This window comes from Marmota marmota, unplaced genomic scaffold, assembly GCF_001458135.2.
Source record: "Marmota marmota marmota unplaced genomic scaffold, marMar, whole genome shotgun sequence".
NCBI lineage: Eukaryota > Metazoa > Chordata > Mammalia > Rodentia > Sciuridae > Marmota > Marmota marmota.
In genome coordinates, this window is record NW_026000026.1 from 18029609 (window position 1) to 18049768 (window position 20160).

General features: G+C 47.5%; 2 long non-coding RNA genes across 2 annotated transcripts in view; both read left to right on the forward strand.

Moving 5' to 3' along the window:
- Window positions 1-19505, forward strand: part of LOC125618987 — an 82861-nt gene extending 63356 nt beyond the window's left edge. The window contains exon 5 of the long non-coding RNA XR_007350440.1: window positions 16415-19505. This is a non-coding gene — a long non-coding RNA (uncharacterized LOC125618987). The remainder of the gene's footprint in view (window positions 1-16414) is intronic.
- On the forward strand, window positions 6430-14670 carry LOC125618988. The gene is made up of 3 exons (XR_007350441.1): window positions 6430-6569; window positions 14561-14566; window positions 14660-14670. It is a non-coding gene; the product is annotated as an uncharacterized LOC125618988 (long non-coding RNA).
- Window positions 19506-20160: the final 655 nt, after the last annotated feature.

A 20160-nucleotide genomic window follows, 5' to 3' on the forward strand; every position in this document is an offset into this window, starting at 1 on the left:
GCTTCCCCTGACAGGGGAGTCCTTCACTGTCAGCGGCTTCGCCTGGGTGGGTTAATAAAGCCATCCATCACCCTGCTCCATGCCAGGTATCTAAATGCCTGCTTAATACCACCCTGGGGAGCGGGAGTCTGCATCAGGGATGCTCACCAGGGCTCAGGGCGCTGGGATGGGAGGAACCTGCCTGGAGGTCTGGAGTCTAGCTGCAGTCCAGATGCCAACCCAGAGCAGGGTCTCCCTGGAACTCTGTGAGAGAGCTCGGTGTGTGAGACTGTGTTCTCACAAATGGCATCTGTGCCCACTGGAGTAGATGCACTGAAGTTCCGCTTGGCCATGCCTGCTTTGATGCCTGTGTTTGTTCTGTAAGTCTGGGCTCATGGGAGAAGGTGTGGGAAATGGAGCTGATGAGCATCAAACTATAGGCTCTTATTTACTGCACACCTACTATGTGCACTTTGCTTGCACTGTGCCAAGAGCTAAGTTCAGTCATTATCTCTGCTGTGCAGAGGGTGAGACTGAGACCCAGAGAAGTGAGCTGTGTATGGTCCCACAGCCAGGAAGCCCAGTGCTGGCATTGAACCCAGGTCCACCTGACTCTGGAGACTCACTCTTACCTGGGGCACTTTGTTGGCTTCCCAGGCTAGGCACTCTCACAGTTTTAAAGTCCTACCAACTGTGAGTCAGCGTTACTCCCCTCACTTTAATCTATAAAGAGAAGGGGGTTCAGAGACATGACAAGTCACACAAGGCCACACAGCTAGGAAGCTCAGAGCTGGGATTCAACATGGGACTATGTGACTTGGAACTTGCGTGGTTTCCCCCTTCACCAGAATAGTATGTTTTCAAAGCTTTTCAGCCTAAGTTTGTGGCTTTTTTGTCTTCAACCAACCAACCAACCAACTAACCAACCAATCAATCAGTCAATCAGTCCAGTATGGGGTCCTAATACAGAGAACAGATGGAAGAGGCTGCCACTCTGGTTAAGTGGGGGCCTGCTCTGTTACTGGCTGTGGCTGAAAACAAATTAGTCTGAGTGTAGTGGCTTAGATTCAACTCATTTGTGACTCTTCCTAGTTTTCCTTAGGAATTCAGATGGTGCCCAGTGGGGTGGGCTGCCTCTGCTGCATGAGGTCTGCTGGGACACTTGAAGACTGGAGCTGGAATGCAAAGGGTCATTTACTAACAAGTCTGGTGGTTGGTGCTGGCTGTGGGCTGCAGCCTCAGTTTCTCCCCATGCAGTCTCTCTGCATGAGCTACTTTGGGCTTCCTCCCAGCATGGTGCTTGGGTTTCCATGGTGCAGGCAGAAGCCACAGTGCCTTTTATGATCCTACCCTGGAAGTCATGCAGCATCACTTCCTGTTCAGGTTTAAGGGGAGCAGAAATAGACTGAGCACGTGGGACTGGAAACACTGCTGAGGCTAGGAATGAACCTAGTTGAGGTCCTGGGAATGCTGAGGGGGGTCTCCTTTGGTTAGCCCTCATTTTTTGGTCCTTCTGCTTTACCTCCTGGATCTCTTCAGACCTTTCAGACCTGCTTTGTTGTGGGGTGGAGGCTTCAGTTCTGCCTACTCCCTTTCTCCTCTGGGTAGCACCCCCTCCTGGCGGGTTCAAAACTAGCCCCTGTCTCTAGATCCCTCAGGGACCTTCCAGGTCCAATCTATCCACTTCCCTCTCACTTACTTTTTGACCAGCAGCTGTATTAGTTGAGATAATTCTGTCAATACATGGCTTTTATACCCAGAACGTGCCTGGTAAATTTGTTAAAGAATACCCCAGGCTAACACATCATTACACTCCCAAACTCATCTATCTTTTACTTCGGATTAATTCTTTTTTTCTCTCTCTCTTCACCTCCTCCATAAATCCTGGTGCACTTAATTAATTTCAGTTCCACTGTAAGGTCCATAATACAGAATTGTTCAAGCAAACACAAAATTAATTATTCTATTTACAGCCTTCTCATTGAGAGGAGCATTTCATCTTTCATAATTACATTTTGGAACGTCCAATTATGAATTCAGGCGCCTGCTGTTTTGCATACGGGGACAGTCCCCGAGTGTCCTCAGGGTAGGGGAGTTGGGCTGGTGGCCTCTTGTGCCTTCTGAAGCTGCCACAGGCACTCCTGGCTCAGACCATGAAGGCCCTTTTAGGAGACCCTGTGGTAGGGGCAGGATGGTGAGGGAGTGGAGCTCAGAGACGGGGCTGTGAAGGTCAAGAGGAGGACGAGGAGACAAGGAGGAGGAGGAAAGGTGAAGGATGTCCCAGGATGATTGGGATCTCATCATAGGAACAAAAGCCTTCAAGCAGAGGAAGCAGACCTCTTTGTCTTGCCAGGTCGGTAGGGAAGGTTTGCATCTCAACAGGTCAATGTGGGCCAGATGAATTTCGGGATGCAGCTCATGCCTGGACTTTGCCCTGGTCTCAGGTGTGAACCCTGAAGGCCTGGCTCCCCCTCCTTCTGGTTGACTTGGTCACAGAGGACTTCTTTGGTGGCAGGAGTCTTACCGAGCTATTGGGCTCTCACGTGGGACACTTTGGCAGAGCAGGGAGCCACTGTCTCTGTTCCCCAAGGACTGCTCTCTCTGGCTCCCAAAGGCCCTGCAGCAGCAATACCTCTCAGGTGGGAAGAGGCAGGACACTTACTTTCTGTTCAGGACTCTGCTCTGCATACCCCAGGCTGGCCCCAGGTGACAACTACTTGTCTACACTGTGATGCCTGACCCACAGAAGTGCTAAGACACTAAAGGAGCCCTGCTTACAGCTTTTAAAACATCAGCTCCCAGGGGTTGGGGCTGGGACTCAGCGGTAGAGCACCCACCTAGCACGTGCGAGGCCATGGGTTCACACCTCAGCACCACATAAAAATAAATAAATAAAATAAAGGTATGTGTCCAACTACAACTAAAAAATAAGTATTTAAAACAACAAAACCAAAACATCAGCTCCCAGCCAGGCATGGTGGTGCATGCCTGTAATCCCAGCAGCTTGGGAGCCCGAAGCAGGAGGATCGCGAGTTCAAAGACAGCCTCAGCAATGGCAAGGTGCTAAGCAACTCAGTGAGATCCTGTCTTTTAGAGACAGGATCTAAAATACAAAAGAGGGCTGTGGGTGTGGCTCAGTGGTTGAGGGCCCCCGAGTTCAATCCCTGGTATCAGAAAAACAAAACAACAACAACAACAAAAAACATATCAGCTTCCATCCGACCCACATTTCAATGAAAGTAAGCATATTTTTTCAAAATCAGGTTAAATAATTTTTATGAAAAAATTTAAAACTTTATAAAAAATGAGGTCCACTCGTTGGTCCTCTGGGGAATAGCTCCCTTCTTCCCCACTCCATCTCACTTCAGAGAGAAAGGGGCTACACTTTAACATAAATAGAACTGTTTTTTCTTTTCTTATAATAATAATAATAATAATAATAATAATAATAATAATAATAATAATAATAAAAACCCCATTGAGTTCCTGCTGAGTGCTGGGCATCATGTGAGCACTGTGTCCTGGGGACTTTGCATATATTGCTTATTTCACCCCCATCCTATGACCTCCAAAGGTGAACTCTTGACACGTGGCAGACTTGTTTGAGACAAGTATATGCAGGTGGTCATGGAGAGTCTTGAGTTCCAGGTGTAAGTGAACTCTGAAATCTCCAGGAAATGATTTATACCACGAAGGCTCACGAGGTACCTGTAAGAACAGACTCTACTGAGACTACCAGTGCTAAAACCCCAGCTCTAGTACTTGCTAACTGGGCAACTTTAGGCAAACTACTTAACTTCTCTGTGTCTTAGTTTTCTTGTGTGTTTGTCTATGAGATTATGCACCTAAAGCATAATCATACAGGGTGGGTGGTCACTAATAGCCCATGTCTCAGTTTTTCCCATCTCCTTAGTAAATACCAAGTCAATAGGTGAGAGTGATCCATTTTCAAATGCATCACTTTAGATGAATCCTTTGCCATAGTTCACAAAAGTTGGTGCCTGGGACATGCTAGGACTTCAGGGTTGGGCAGGAGTTGACACAGAGGGATATGAAAGGTTTGAGAACCTGCTGCCTATTTATCTTTCTAGCATGTTGCTTCTGATTAACACCCCCAGCAGTTTCCCAGAGGCCTGTAAGGCACACCTGAGACTGTCTCAGCCTGCTTCCTGAGGAACTCCTCATTCCCCTCTCCAGTAACACAGGTCAGGCCCCATTTCCTAAATTTTCCCACCTCAGGACTTTTGCACCAGCCATTCCCTCTGCCTTGTACATTCTCCCTTCAACCCTGAGCATGACTGGTTCAGTTTCAATGCTATCTGTGGAGAGAGCCTTCCTCTACCCTCTTCCCTGCAAAGTGGGTCTCAGCCTAGTTCTCCTCATGATGCTACCCTATTAGTTGTCTTCTAAACCCTTATCGCTTGTTGTCCCAAACACAGGAATATAGAGACCCAAGGGAGTGGGAGTTAGGACTGTCTTGCTTGGTTCTCTATCTGCTCATTCATGGTAGGTGTTTAATAAATATCTTTGAGGTTAATATTTTATGTCCATCCCCAATGTGACCTAGCGAGCCTGGGACAAAGACTTTGCGATACCCTCATTTGCGATTAGTGATGGAGGAAATGGGCCAGGCTTAATTTTTTTCCTTTAAATCAATTGTCTGATCTTGAGGTGCCGTCCTCTATCCCAACAGACCCTCAGGATGGGGGAGAGCCACTGATTTATCTCAGAAGTGATTTTTTTCCAAACCTGCCCACACCAAATAATTACTTGCTTTTGTGGGCTGAGAGTGTCCCCCCGTTGTTCCACCTGGTAGGTTTGTTTTGTTTATTAATTAGCTATTAATTGCAAGGGCTCCTGGGAACTGGAGGTGAAGGGGAGGCCCCGGAGGTGAGCCAGAGGGTCTGGACAGGTGCGGACTGCAGACTGCAGTGAGGATGACCTGGCTGGGCACTGGGCTAATTGATTTCGAATGGTGTTGTCTGGTCTGCGAGTTCCTGGGATGAGGAGAGACTTTGTTAATTAAGTCCTGTAAGCGCCGCAGCTTAATTTCCAGCAGTGGGGTTGCAGCTGGTGGGTGGGAGTCACGGGCAGCGGTGACAGAGTTGTCTTTGAAGGAATAGCCCATGGACATGGGGAGGCCAAGAGGGAAGGAAGAGAGGGTGTCAAAGGCAGGAGCCCTGCCCAGGGCTCCTCGCTCTCTGTCCTCCCTGGGAACATCCCAGCTTGGTGAGAAGATAATGCCCATAAATAATTAAAAACAAATTTTTTTTTCAATTGTTGATGAATTCAATATCTTTATTTTATTTATTTATTTTTATGTGGTGCTGAGGATAGAACCCAGGGCCACACACGTTCTAGGCGAGCGCTCTAATGTGGAGCCACAACCTTAGCTCCCCGTAAGTACTTTGCAGGGCTTACCCCATCTTCCTGGGGCTCAAGTCTCCCTCACTTTCCACCTTCCTCCACTTGACCTTCCCGGGACTCCCCCGTGTCATCTCCGCCATCTCTAATGCCCAGGTGTCTTTAGGCTTCTCTCTCTTGACTTTGCCTGCATCTCTCCATCTCCTCCAACGGCCCTTCTCTTCTCTTTTCTGGAAAACCCACATAACCATATTTCGGGTCTCCTTGCTGCCCCTCTTAGCCCTGTTCTTTCTTTTTCCACATAGCTCTGGGCCTGAGCTTCCTAAAATGTCCATCTGATCATGTCACTCTTCTGCTTTAAATTCTCTGAGGGTTTCCCATTTCCTTTGGATAGAGGTGACAGTCCTTTCCAAGGTCTGTGAGACCCCGCTGACCCCATGCTCCACCTCACCACTCTCGCTTGCCTCCGGGTCTTTGCACAGGCTGTCCTTCCCACCAGGAACCGTCTCGGTGCTCCCATCTCCAGGAGGCACGATTTGTTCCATGGCAGGATTGGTTGTGGAGACACACTGAACCTGGGGTGCAGCACTGTCCCTAGTGATCTGTTAACTTGTTTTACCAGTTGGTTGCCTAGTCATATATGTAATTATGGCCCAGGTGCTGGCAACACCAATAGTAAAACACAGCTCAGGACATGCTACAGCACATCTGGCCGTGTTAAAAAGGGATTACAGCCTTGGGTCTGAAGTTCGTATGTTTGGGTTCAGTCTTGGTTCCATGATAACATTCTTTTTTGTCCTTAAATGATTCACTTAACCTCTGCATGCCTCTGTTTTTGCCATCTGTAAAATGGCTATAATAGGAGTGGCCGTTCCGCAGGGTTTCTGCAGGATTAAATGAGATACTACCCAACCCCACCCCACAACACCCCACCAGCAACATCATCACCATTAGGTTTCCCTTTCCGCCTCCTTCAACCCCATTTCTCCCAACTACATTGGGAAAAACAAAAGAAACCAGTTAGCATGTTGAGAATGTGTTGTATGCTGGACACTTTTCACTATGGTACCTTACTCATCCTTTTCTTTTATTTTTCCTCTTTTAATTAATTTAATTTTCTTTTTACACACTTGGAGCACAACTTTTCATTTCTCTGGTTGTACATGATGTAGAGTCACACCATTTGTGCAATCAGACCCATACATAGGGGTGATAATGTCCATCTCGTTCCACCATCTTCTCCCCTCCCCCTCCCCCACTGCTCAATCCAAAGTTCCTTCATCCCCCCGCCACCCCAATGGATCAGCATCTACCTATCAGAGAAAACATTTGGCCTTTGGTTTGGGGATTGGCTTATTTCACTTAGCATGATATTCTCCAGCTCCATCCATTTACCCATAAAGGCCATAACTTCATTCTAATTTAAGGCTGTTACTGGTCCTTTTCCACGTAGACATCGTATTCTTCGCTGCCCCAGGGCTCTCTCTCAGCTTCACTCTATACTGTAACCGAAGCTAAGAAAGTAGGACTTCCCAAACCCACATATACCCTGCCAGTCAGGGGTCAAGACAAGCTACCAATCCCAGTCTGTCTCACTGCAAAGCTTGGCTGAGGGAGGAGGAGATGAGGAACATCTGTGGGGAGGGTCTAGGGAGAGGAGGTATCCATAAACAAATTTTATTTTTATGTATCTGTTTGTTGTGATATGGTTTATTGTTATTTTTATGAAGGCAATTTCACTTTTCCCATTTTTTTTTTGTCATTCAAATCTTAAAGGCTCAGAGTTCTACAAGATTTGTTACGAAACCCTTAAGAGTGTTTTCCCCATTTCTCCTTTAGAGACATTTGCCTCCCCCTCTTTTAGCAGGTTTTGTATTTAACTCTGTTTCAGTGAAATGTGTTCGTATTAGAACTTCCTGTACTTTTTAGGTGTGGTCATTGCGTGTGGAAGATGAGGGTTTAGCTTTCTTTTCTTTCTTGACCCTGACCACACTCAAACACCTTCCTCATCTGCTCCCATCCTCAAGCACAGTTACATCATAGTTTTGTGAAGATCTATGTTTAACATTTATATTGTTACAGCTTTGTAAACACTCTTCACAACAGAGCCGGGTAGAAAACTATTACGACTTTTCTTTTTCTACAGGACTTGTAATTTCTCTGAAGTTAATATCCGTCCTGTTGGGTTTTGAAGCATAGATTGCCATGTGTTTATCATTGGTTGGAGCCCAAACTCCTTGCTAGTGGTCCAAATCACCAATAAGACACTCAGATATACATCAGCTGCGGTAACCATCTCTTCCTCCAGGAGAACCCTTCCAGGGGCTGTGCCTTGCTCCAGTCTGGCCTGGTTGTCTCCTCCAAGCCCAATGCCCAGCTGTCTTCCTTGGCCCTCCTTCTACCATCCTGCTGGTGATTTCCCATCATTCACCCTGAGTTGGATATCTGGTCTTCTCAATCTCATTTTCCTCTTTCCTGGTTTACATACTCTTTTTTTTTTTTTTTTGATGGTGTACCTTCTTTAACTGTGTCTTAAGAAGAGACGCCTAAAAGGTAAAACAAATCCAACAACTTCTTGTGTGAAAATACCATTTTTATTCTTATGCTTGAATATTTTTCCTGGCAGTAGATTTGTTATTTAGGATGTATTTTTCTTCATACTTCTAAATCTACTCTTAAGTAACCAGCTTCTAAAGTAGTCCCCAATAATTCTCGTCTCTTGGTACTTATACGTTGTAGAGTCACCTCCCATATTTAAGAGGCATGACCTCCCTTGTAAACGGGATGTTACAGAAATGATCACCATAAGAGATATGTAGCTTTGACTTGATCTCTTAGAAAAACTGTTTCTGAGGGAAGCCTGCCATCATGTCATGAGAACACTCAAGCTATCTTTTGGAGAGGTGTATGTGGTGAGAAACAGAGGCCTCCTGCCAACAGCCAATATCAACTTTCTGGCTGCTTGAGTGAGGCACATTAGAAGTGGGTCTACCGCCCCAGTCAAGCCTTCAGATGCCTGCAATTGGCTGACATTTTGATGCTAACCTCATGAAAACCCTGAACCATGTCACCCAGCTAATCCACTCCCGAGTTCCTGATTCACAGAAATGATGTGAGATGTCAATGTTTATTGTTGCTTTAGGTGCTGTTTTGGGTTAATTTGTTTATGCAGCAATAGATAGCTAATACATACTGTATCACTGTTTTCCAGTTGACAGGTCTGAAGCACTTCTGATTTCTGGTCCTTCAACTGATTTCTGTCCCCCCTCTCTAGAGACGTGTAAGATCTTCTGTTTGTAACCCGAGTCCTGACATCTTCCTGATACTTCATTATAACATGCCTGGCGTGGGACTATTTTTATCCCCTTTACAAATTCTTTCACTGGAAACTCATATTCTTCAGTTCTGGGAAATTCTCTTGAGTAATTTCGGTGTCTTTCTCTGTCCATTGTCTCTGCTCCTCTCTTACTAACTCCCAGCATTTGGATGCTGGACACCCCTGACAGACTCTCTAATTTTCTCATCATTTTTCTCCTATTTTCTACTTTTCTATTTTTTTCTTATTTAATGGGAAACATATTTATATTCTGAATCTTCTTTTAAGTGCTTTATTTAAACTCTGCTATACTTTGAATTTCTAAGGTCTCTTTTTATGTGTCTGAATGTTTGTTTTTATATTATTTGACATTCATTTTATACAGTCTCTTTTCTTGTTTTCCTGAAGATATATATCTTCCCAAGTATATGAAGTAGTTCTGTGTGTGTGTGTGTGTGTATGTGTGTATATAAGTTACATGTACATGTTGTTTTAGATATATGTGTAGTTTTAATATATATAACATTATGTATCTATATGGAGGTGTAGTCTTATTGACATATAATTCACACAGTATGCAGTTCACCCATGGAAGCGCCCAATTCACCCATAGAACTGTGCAAGCATCACTACAATGAATTTAGAAAATCTTCATCACCCATCATTCCCCTCTTCTCACCCCCCCCAGGCAACCTCTCTTCTACTTTCTCTATATTTGCCTATTCTAGAGATTTATGTAATGCAATCCCTTTTCTCAAATAGCAGATCTGTCCTCCAGTTGTTCCTGGCCCTGTAGTTACTTGGTTTGGTCTTTAACTTCCATGTCAGAAGCTTTTTTTCAGAAGTTTGTGGGATCCTTGGTTGTTTATTCTTATTGAAGTAGAAGGGGAAGATTAACCAGCTGAGTGTCACAGATGGGGCTTGTTGACTCTGAACTTCCCCAGAGGATGATCTGCAACTTATTTGCTAGAACTACCTCTGAGGTCACCATTTATAAGTCTTTGTGGATGGCTAGGTTCCCAGAGAAGATTCTTTCAGTCTCTTACTGGGAGGTGAAGTTTTGGCTGTCAGTGATCTGAGAGCCATGTGGGAGAAGGGCATGTCAGTCTCTTCATTCCATGTGTCCAAGTTAACTTGATTTCCTGTTCTCAACACTGCCTGGTATCCTTATCTAGAGATCCTTTGTCTTATACTCTGGAGAAAAATTTTCACTCACCTGTTTCTTTGTAAACAGGTAGGAGGGAAGCTCTAGGGATCTGACTGCTTCTTTAAAATATTTTAGGGGTTGAAAATACAGCTCAATGGTAGAGTGTGTGCTTAGCATGTGCGAGGCCTTGGGTTCAATGCCCAGTGCCAAAGATTTTTTAAAAATAATTTTGTTTATACGTTATTCATCAAACATTTACATAACCACTGCAGCCATTTCTCTATATCTGCAGAGTCAACCAAACCAAAAAAAATTTTTTTTCTTGTCTGCACTGAACATGCACAAAAGTTTTTTTTTTTAGGGGGGTCATTTTTCCTTGAACAACAAAATGGAACAATTATTTACCTAATGTTTGCTTTGTATTAAGGATCATGATTAATTTAGAGATGATCTAAAGTTTATAAGAGGATGTGTGTAGGTGATATGTAAATACTAGGCCATTCTGTATGAGGGACTTGAGCTTCTGTGGGTTTCAATACTGAGGGATGGTTGTGCTATGTGCCAATCATTTTTCTAAAGTATTGATAGAACCTCCTTCTTTGAGATCTTTTATACCCACTCTCCCTACAGTGGCACTCGATGCCCCCAATTCTTAAACCTTGGAAATTCCAGTGAATCAGGTTGGTTCTTTGCTCTTCTCATTGCTGGATTAAGGCCAAGTTTTCTTGGGTGCATTAGTTTTGGTCCTTTAAGAGGTAGACAGCAAGATGGGATTAAATGTGCAAGAGCTATATTGGTGAAAACACCTGTTAGGAAAATATGGGAATGGTACTGGAGGGGGCTAAGAGAACTATCAGACCATGATGCATGTCTAACCACTTTGGAGGGGTGAAGGAAGGGAGGAAGGTTGGGTAGAAAAGAAGTACTAGAATGCTGTGCAGTTTCAAAAAAGTTGCCACAAAGCCAATGGAGGATTCTCATGGCCAAATCATCTGTTAGAGGAATCTCATGTCTCCCAAGAATGGGCCTGCCTTAGTATTTAATATGCTTAGCCAAGGGCTATAGGTGAATGTATTGTTGAAGTCAGAGCACAGCACCCTGCAGTTAGAGATCTGATTGACTGATGTATTCTTGGGACAGCTGCATATTCAATTCAAGGAAGTGTGCTAATTTCTTCCTAAATCCACAGTGAAAACAACTCCAAAGGAATTTCCTTAAAAGCAGTAACTGTAAAGATGAAAAGAATAGGAAAGGCAGTAGTAAAAATTTTTGAAATCTTGGAGATATATATATATATATATATATATATATATATATATATATATATATATATATATTAGTTTTAAGAGGATACAATATCTTTATTTTATTTTTATGAGGTGCTGAGGATTGAACTCATGCCTCACAGGTGCTAAGTGAGCACTCTACCACTTGAGCCACAACCCCAGCCCCAGATATGTATTTTTAATCTTTCAGATTTACCCAGAAATCATTTGAGATACTTATCTTTTAGTCCTTCTTGTTTTCTAATAGATGCAGTCAGGACTACAACTTTGCCTTGGAATACTGCTTTAGCGTCACTGCTAAATTAGCCATGGTTAGTATGTAATGCTTTCATTTTGTGACACGTATAGCTCGTTAGTGACAGTGGTATGTAATAGCCTACATGATTCTGAGCTTTTATACCTGATGATGTTACATAAATGTCATCTTCATGACAGGGGTGATGGAACATCTGCACAGAATGGCAGGCCAGAACCAATGAATCATTTCAGTTCAGTTCAACAGATATTCATTGGGTTTCACCAAGTGCCTGTCTTGTGTTAGAAACTGGGAATGTAAAATGAACCAGAGAGATGCACCCTGGCTATAAGTAGTACAATAAGTGTTATGATGAAGGTAGCATGGAGCATTGTGGCAGAATAAATGATGAGCACCTAACAGCCTCTGGTTTCCTGGAAGACTTCTTAGAGAGTTGGCGGAATCTTACTGGACAAATAATAATAGGCCAGGAGATGCGGGGAAGAATATTTCAAATAGAGGGTACAGGAAGTGAAGAGGCATGGTGTGAAATGTCAGAGTGTGTACTGGAATCTTATGGTAGAGGGTGATAAGAGGATAGCAGGCATGACTGTAGGGAATGTGGATGTATTAAGGAGTTCTGAAGGCAATGGTTACTATTCATTTCTAACAGTTTGGGCAGTTTCCTGAGATTGTCATTGTCTCTACCCAGAAGCTCAAGTCTTTCTGGAGATCTTGCAGGCACCCAGGATGGAGGGCTTGGCTGGCTGTGGACACTTTCCCCTGATGGTGCTGCCCTAACATCTCATCCTGTTAGATGGAGCCTGAGCCACTCTACCCTGCTGCCCCTCACTGATTAGCCCAGCCATGCCACCTTTCTGTAGGCATCACCTCTTTCTGCAGCCTCTACATCTCAGTCTGCTACATTGTACTCTATCCCCTCCATTTTGCAAAAAGCAGGAGGCTGGGGACCTCCTGCAGATCCCAGACTCTGCTGTCTGGCTTTGAGGAGTGAATGCCTGGTTGGATTCCCCCCAGTACCCCAGGAATCACTTATTTGTAAAAAGAGTGTTGGGAAGGGAAGTGTGATGGGCGACAGATAGATCTGCTGCTAACCCTGGGCGAGGTGCTTACCTGCTGAGTGACCTTGGGCAGGTTCTTTTTTTAACAAGCAAGTGTGAGTTCATGCCCTCTGTGTGCATAGTCATATGCAGGGCTCTGGAGAAACAAGACCTTGGAGGGGAGATAGACAGAAAAGAGCAGGATGGAGGGACAGTGTGATCTCAGACTTAAGCTCTCATGATCCTTGAGAAGGTGAATATAATCATCACTTTGCAGTTGAAGAAATTGGGGCTTAAAGGGGTCATGTGACTTGCCCAGAGTCCCTGTAGCTGTATTCCTCTGCACTCCACCCACAGTCTGCAGATCTGTGCAGTGATGTTATAGCAGCAGCAGTAGCAGCAGCAGCCCACAGACCCACTTTTAATGGTTATTGCCCACTTGCTTCCTGTGAAAGAAGTGGAAGTATGGGTGAGCCTGGAGAATGGACAACACCCTTGACCTTCAGATGGCCCCATCTGGAGTAGGTAGGGAGGCCGAGTTGCAGGCCTGAGATAATTCTAGCCCTTTTGCTTTCTTTACCTGCAGGAGGAGAGCTCCCATATTCCTGGGCTCTGGGCAGGGTGAACTCACAGCTAAAGTCTGTGGGAGGACTACTGGAAGTCCCCTCCTTGGCGTATCTGACCAGTGGGGCTGGGCGTGTGCACTAGGCTGTCAGGAAGAGTTATCTCCAGACAGGCCCTCGGCCTGCCTGCTTTCTCCTCCGCCATCCCCTCCTAATTCATTTTCCGCCTTTAATGTACTGTTGTGGAGCTTCCTCTCCCATTAGGGCCTGTAATGTGCACCAATTCCCTTCAGCTTGACTGCCCTTAATAGGCAGCGTAAATAGAATTTAGTGTGGCGTGCACTAACATCTCTATCCATTGTCCAGAGATTAAATACTTGCCACCGATGGTTCATGCATCATCAGCCTCGAGCCCAGCTTCATAGCTCCCAACCAAAGGAGGATATTAAATTAATTTGCAGGTTGCTTTAGCAAAACCTAACAAAAAAACCTCTGCGGGAAAAGAAGGAGGGGCCCAGTGCATCTGCTCACCATCAATCATGGTGGGTGGGAGTTGTTAGAAACTTGGGGGGAGAGGGAGCGACTCTTGTTCATCCCAGGTTGGGTCCCTCTCCAGGGTCATGCAGCTTGGTCACCTATTTCCATGCTAGTCCCCAGGCCTTGGCCCATGCTCAACTCTTCCATCAGCTTTGAAACCAGCTTTCTGGACTGAGGAGAAGAGTGAGGGATGGAGAATGGAGAGAAAGTCCTGAGTTCAAATTGCAGGGACTCCTCCCTTCTTAGGGGTGTAGCAAAAGGACAACAGATAAAGTGCTCCTAGGTAGGGAGATCTCTAGAATCTCTCTTTGGACTACTGGGTTCTTTGGTGTCCTCCGGTGGCTGTGGAAGTCTGAGCCTTGGGAGACAGTGAAGTGAAAGGGTGAGGGGCAGTGCAGGCCTTGACTCTGGGGTCCACGGGGGCATCTCCTGACCTTTTTTTTTTTTTTTCCCAATGGTGGCAGTTTGTGTCATTGACCACAGTCATGTAGTGGAGATAGACCTGCAAACAGATGCTGATGATCCAGGGACAAGGGGCTTTGGGATCCCAGAGAGCAGCTCAATCTGCACCTGGAGGGCAGGTGACCTCTGAGTTGGACCTTTCAGGACTAGCAGGAGTTATTGGTCAGGGTGGAAGGGAAAGGGGTCCTCCACACAGAGATTTTGGAGGTATCCCATGTATAATATTGCCAGAGAACTCAGGAGTTCAGAGTGGCTGAAAGACACAGTAAGCCCAGGGAGAGGTGGCAGACAGGATTGGGAGGCAAGCCTTCTGTGGGGGCAACGGGGAGCCATGGAGGAACTTCCACCAGGAGAGCCACATATTCATGGTTGTTTGTGGAGAACATTCTGAGACAATGTGGGGGTAACTCCCAGGGAAGGGAGGCACACAGGAAACCCTTGCATGAATCCAGGGGGATAGGGCTCAGACTATGACAGCAAATGGAACTGGAAGGGTGAGTCCCAATCGTGGCCTGAAAGTCTCTGAAAGGAAAAACAAAGTCTCATCCCTTGGACAACAAACCCAGGTCCTGGTGCTGGGCTGGGCACTGAGAGTAAATGCTGCATCCAGATCCCTGTCCCGTGGGCTCGGTCTGTCCAGAAGCCTGGCTCAGGATGAAGGGAGGCAGGCAGGAGGGTTTCCGCTCACCTGGTCATATCAGAATGGAAGCCACCTCCAGGTGGTGAATGGACCAAGGGGAGCAGTCACTCTCCCAACAGGGCTAGTGCAGGAATGGTGGGTAAAGAGCAAGCATGCCACCACCCTCTCAGTCATTTCCTGCCAGCCATCACTAATTAATCCAGCCACTTTCCCCAGGGAGGTATAAAAAAAATCCTAGGACCCTTTCTGGGACAGAATTGCATGACACCAGGATGAGTTGGCCTTGGCCCATGTGGCCATTTCCCCCAATACAACCAGCCACTTCTTTATTTCAACTCCAAATCAGGGTCTTGTTTCTTCCTGGATTTCAGCAGACGTGGAGGGTGTGACCAGCCTTTCTTTTCCTCAAATCTTAGCAAATGCATCCAGTCAGTTGTCCTGCTTTTGCAAACACTGTAGAAATATGGTGGGCCCCAGGGTGGAAGCTGCGGAGGCAAGGCAGGGGGAGGAGAGAGAGGAGAGATCTCTGCTGTGGCGGAAGTGCCTGCTGTGGTCTGCTAGTTCTTCCCTGATGTCCTCCTCCACCCGTGACCCCCACTCATGGTGGTTTATTAATAGCTTTTAACACTATCATTTGGACTAATTGAAAATGGGAGCAGTGCTAATATGCCCCTTTACATTTCATTCCTTTTTTATTTAAAAAAGATACTGAAAGCATTTATCGAGTAGTTTCTGGGGAAAAGAAATAAAAAGGTCTCCCCTCTGGCCATTGTGATGGCGTGTTCTCCTTCTAGCACCCTGTGCAGGGGATTCTCATGGTTCGTTAGCGTGATTTAAGGGGTCTCCATGACCCTGTTATAAAGCCACCTGTTGGGAGGTTCTCAGAGACATCCTTTGCTCACGGGCAGGCTCCACCTGGTCCTGGAGGTGGAGGATGGTGGGCAGGTGTGAGGGGTTTGGGGTGGACGCCCCTCCACACTGCTGTGTGAGTGAAGGGATTTCTCCCCTGTTCTTCTGTCTTTCTAGTTGGGATTTAGAGTCATGGAGAACCAAGGTCTGATTAACGTAGTTCAGGGTTAGTGTTAATCTCGTACACTGGTTATTATTCATTTTCCTTCCCAGTTTCTTTTTCTGTTCTTTTCTAAACCCAGAAAGGCTGATCCCTGGGCTTTCCCTAGGGCTTCTCCTTGGGTCTGACCAATGGGAGGCTCTCACTGGAGAACACAGGGTGGAAGGGGAGGGAGGCTGGGGTCTTTCTTCCCTGGTCTCTTCCTTCTTTGGTGCTGTACGAGCTCTAGCAGTTTTTGTCCTTGTACCCTGCTGGACGGTCCCTCCTTAAACCCTAATCATGGTCATCACTTCCTGCTGGGGTTAGTTTGGGTGCCTCACCTGTGTCTCTGCTAGCAGTCCCTCTGTGAGAGACTCTTCATTTTTGCCATGGGCTTTGATTCAAGGTTTTTCACAATTTCCTGATTGGCTGTCTTGACGTCATTGTACAAAGAATGGACAGTGGATGCTGGATGGCCTCCAAAGCTGCACTTGTCCTTCAGGTTCCAGTCCCACTCTCGGCCTTAGGGTAAGCCATGGATCTGGCTTCTTCTTTTCCTTGAGTGTATAGTTTGGGGGCTGGGTTTTTGCTTGCTGTACCCCTAGCCAAAGGGCAATGGCTCTGGTCAACCAAGTCCCCTGCCCTTTGTAGGTCTCTGACCCTTAGCATGGAGTCTTGTGTCTGTGGTCCCAGCCAGAAATGCCCCTGGTTCCCCACCAGTCACTGCCAGAACCAATGCACCAACGTCCCCTTTGACAGGTGTCTCCCTCTTACAGCTCTGCTGCCGTGGCCTGATCCAGCCTGTTTTCCATGGAGCACACCAGAATGGACACCAGTGGCCAGGAGCTGCCTCTGTAATCACGTCTCCTTGCAAAGGATCAATGCCTGCTCTTCTGCAAAGGGCCAGCAACAGTGTCATCGGAATGAGTTCAGGCCTTTCTGAGGGGGTCCTTTTGAGGCCAGCTGACCTATGAACGAGGGGGTGCTTACCAACCAAGCAGAAACAGCTCAGGCTCTGCCTGGAAATGTGGGAGGCTGTGTGTGGCGCGTGTGTGTTCCAGGACGACGAGAACTCATCAAGACTCATCCAGATCTTTCTGGGAAGGGATTCCCTAGGGTTCATCATCATAGAGCTCACCTCAGCTATGGGCAAGCTGAAAGACCCCCTGAGAGTAGCCAGAGATTGGGTCAAGTCAGTAAGTACCCACTCTGTGCTGTGTCAGACTCTGGGGGCAAATGTTCACTTGGACTTGGATACTGGCTTCTTGTAACTTGGTCTTCTTGGGTCTTCAGTCTCGTCATCTATAATAGAGCCAGTGTCCTCTAAGAGTCCTGAGATTCTGTGGTTGTCTGAGGAAGGAAACATGGCTTTCCCGACTTTGGTGCTATTGGGCTGGATGATTCTTTATTGTGGGGACTATCTTGTCATTGTAGGATATTAAGCAGCATTGCTGGCCTCTACCCATTAGCTACCAGTAGCAACTCCCCATTCCCAGTTTTGATAATAAAAATGTCTCCAGACTTTAACAAATATTTCTCAGGGGGGTAAAACTATCCTGGTAAGAACCACTGGTTTAAAATCATGACTGAGGCTCACACATGCCTGGCCAGGGGTTTTCCCAGGACTCTCTTAGTGAGCAGCCTTGGACTTGGCCCTGGGATTTATAGTCTTTAGGCTGAGGCTTGGGGCCTAGGTCTTCACTATCCATGGCTGCATGAGACAATGGAATCCTATCCTCTAAAGTCTTTCCTGCTCCAGGAATTTAGGTCTCATTAATTCAGTGATCAGGTAAGGTCTGAATCTCACAGCTGGAAGCCCACTCTGTTGCGGGTGGGAGAGTGGCCTGAGGGGACAGGAACAAGGCTGGGGTCTGGAGGGTGTCAGGGGGCATGGAGGGAAGGCCCTGGGCCTTACGTCACTTCGTGGTGTGCTTGGGCAAGTTCTCAGCTCTTTGTGTCCCAGTTTTCTCATCAACGGGAATGATGGTGATGACCCACCTTCCAGGATTCTTACATCAGTGGATCAGGGAGGATCCCACCTGAAAGTGCTTCTATGAAAAGGATGTGCCAAAGGGACTATTCACACAGTTAGGCCAGGACAAAGGGAATGAGAGGGACTGTGAGGCACACCTGGGCTGGCAAAAGCAGGAAATGATTATCCTTTCTCCTCACTGGGTTGAAGGGGCTGGGGCAGGACGGTGGCTGGGGAAGATATATACAGAGGACTGAGAGTTGGCATCTTAGAGCCCCTCCTCCTTGCCCACCTGGCTCTGTAGCCAAACAGCTGCAGTCACAGTGCAGTTGGGCCAGGCCCTCTCGTGTCTTGCTGGTGCTTCTCACTTCCGAGGCCCATAGCTGGGGGCCAGGGGATCGAGGTGTGCAGCAAGTAGAGGTCAGTTTCCTGGGCATGGCACCTGTCAGAAAAGACCAGGGAATAGATCTGGGTCGGGGTGGGGTGGGAGAGGTGCCAGCCAGGGCAACCAGCAGAGCGAGGAGAAGGAGGGCGTGGATATTTGCCAAGTGCTTAGAACAGTGTTTGCACGTGGTGTTTGAGGAAGGAAACCTGTGCTAGCCTCTGGGGGTACAAGACATGTTAAGTCAACTCCTGCAGCACCTTCCATGTGGGAAGCTCCAGGCTCCTCCTTCTGGAGCTGGCTGGGGTGCGGCCCCATGTGGGGGACAGGTGCCTAGTCTGGTGCCCACTGCACAGACACATTCCATGGAAGTTCACCTGGGCCTCCCCACCCTGGTGGACACAGCCATCAGATTCATTCATGGTGTTCCTCGGCCCTACTCCATCTCTCCTGCCTTCCCTGGTCCCCCATCTCATGCACTTTGGCCATGACCCCGCCTGTGGACCAGAGGTGGACCAGTGGCTGAGGCCTAGGAAGCCCTGCCTGGGGCAGGCGGATCCAGCCTCTGTCCTGTCCTCAGAGTCCCTGGGCACTGAGGGGATTTCCCTTGGCCTTTGTGAGGCTCCTCTGAGCCGACCTGTGCATGGGATGGGAGTCCCACTGGGGCTCCTGTGGGACCTGTGCTCCTAGCTGCCTGCAGGGGGTTACTGAGCTACTCAGTGCAGAGGGGTTCACCTTGCAGGTGGGAGAGGCGGAGGAGGACAAGGATACAGCCCTTCATGAGCATGCCTGCTTCCTCTGCCTGTCCACTCGGCTGGCTGGGCTGCCCTGTTGGTGGGAGTGGCCCTCTCCAGTCTACCTGCCTGGTCAGTGCTGTGGGCAGGCCATAGCCTCTTCCCTTGTCCTTTATCAAGGCAAGAGGTGGTGCAGGAATGTGGAGTGGGGCTGGACTACAGCTGCGACGGCACCACTGACCTCCCATACTGCAGCTGGCAGTAGACCAAAGCTTTGAGCTGAGCATGTGCAAACTCTGGGCTCAGCCCCTGGCTTACTTGATTTCATTTTGTCTTTCCATAGCCCTTGGGTTGGCACTTCTGCTATCTCACTGTAAATGAGGAAACTAAGGCACAGAGAGTTAAGGTCTGGCTTGTATCACACAGCTAATATGTGGTAGAGCTGAGATCTGAGCTCAGGTCTGACCCCCTGTGCCGCTGATCTGTGCTGCCTCTCTTCCCAGGTCCTGCCTTCTTGCTCCCGAGGGTGTCATCAGGCCTGGGTCTCTGTACGGAGGGGACTGCAGCTCGGAAATGAGGCTGGCTTGGGAACGTTTTTCCACACGACCCCCCCTGCCCCCACCCCGTGCAGCTGTGTAATGAGCCCACATCTGTTACCACCACATGTTGCTCGGCGCTTCGCAGATGTAAAGTCTCAATTTTTCTAATTAGCAGCAACACGAAGTCTATCTTAATTTTCTCCTCCCCTCCCTCTAATAAACGTGATATTAACAAGGTTACACGTCTGCGTTTTGCTGGGTATAATTGAATCAGGTCGCAGATTTGATTAGTGGGTGTGGGGCGATGGGGTCTGGTCAGGCTGAGGGGCTGGGGGAAGGAAGGGGCCAGGTCCCAGCTGTGGGATGGAGAGGAAGAAGGAGAAAGAGGAAAGAGAGAGGAGAGAGAAGGGAGGGAGAGAGGCAGAGAGCAAAGGGAAAGAGATCAGTGGAGAGACCGAGATTTCAAAGACAGAATGGCGAAGATGAGTGGTAGGTGAAGACAGAATAATAGAGGGAGAGAGGAAGGGGAAAAAGAGAGAGAGAGAAATGGGAGGGAGGGAGGAAGGGAGGGAGAGAGAGAAAGCGATATATAGAGAGGAGCAAAGAGACATTGAGATGGGAGAAGTGAAGACCCAGACACACACACAAGCACATAGCAAGTCACAAGAGACAAAGGACAGTGAGGGAGCCCTCAGCTCCTCAGCCCTGCTCAGACCTTTCTGCAGAAGGAGGTCCCCCACCCAGGGCTCAGGGAGGGCCTGGATTGAGGAGGGACAGGCAGCCACAGCCTCCCAACCTGCATTGTATTGCTGAGCTTGAGGACTAGTCCTGGCTCTGGGTGACCAAGGGTCAACTAGCTTCCCTCTCTGGGACTCAGTTTCTCCACCTATAAAAA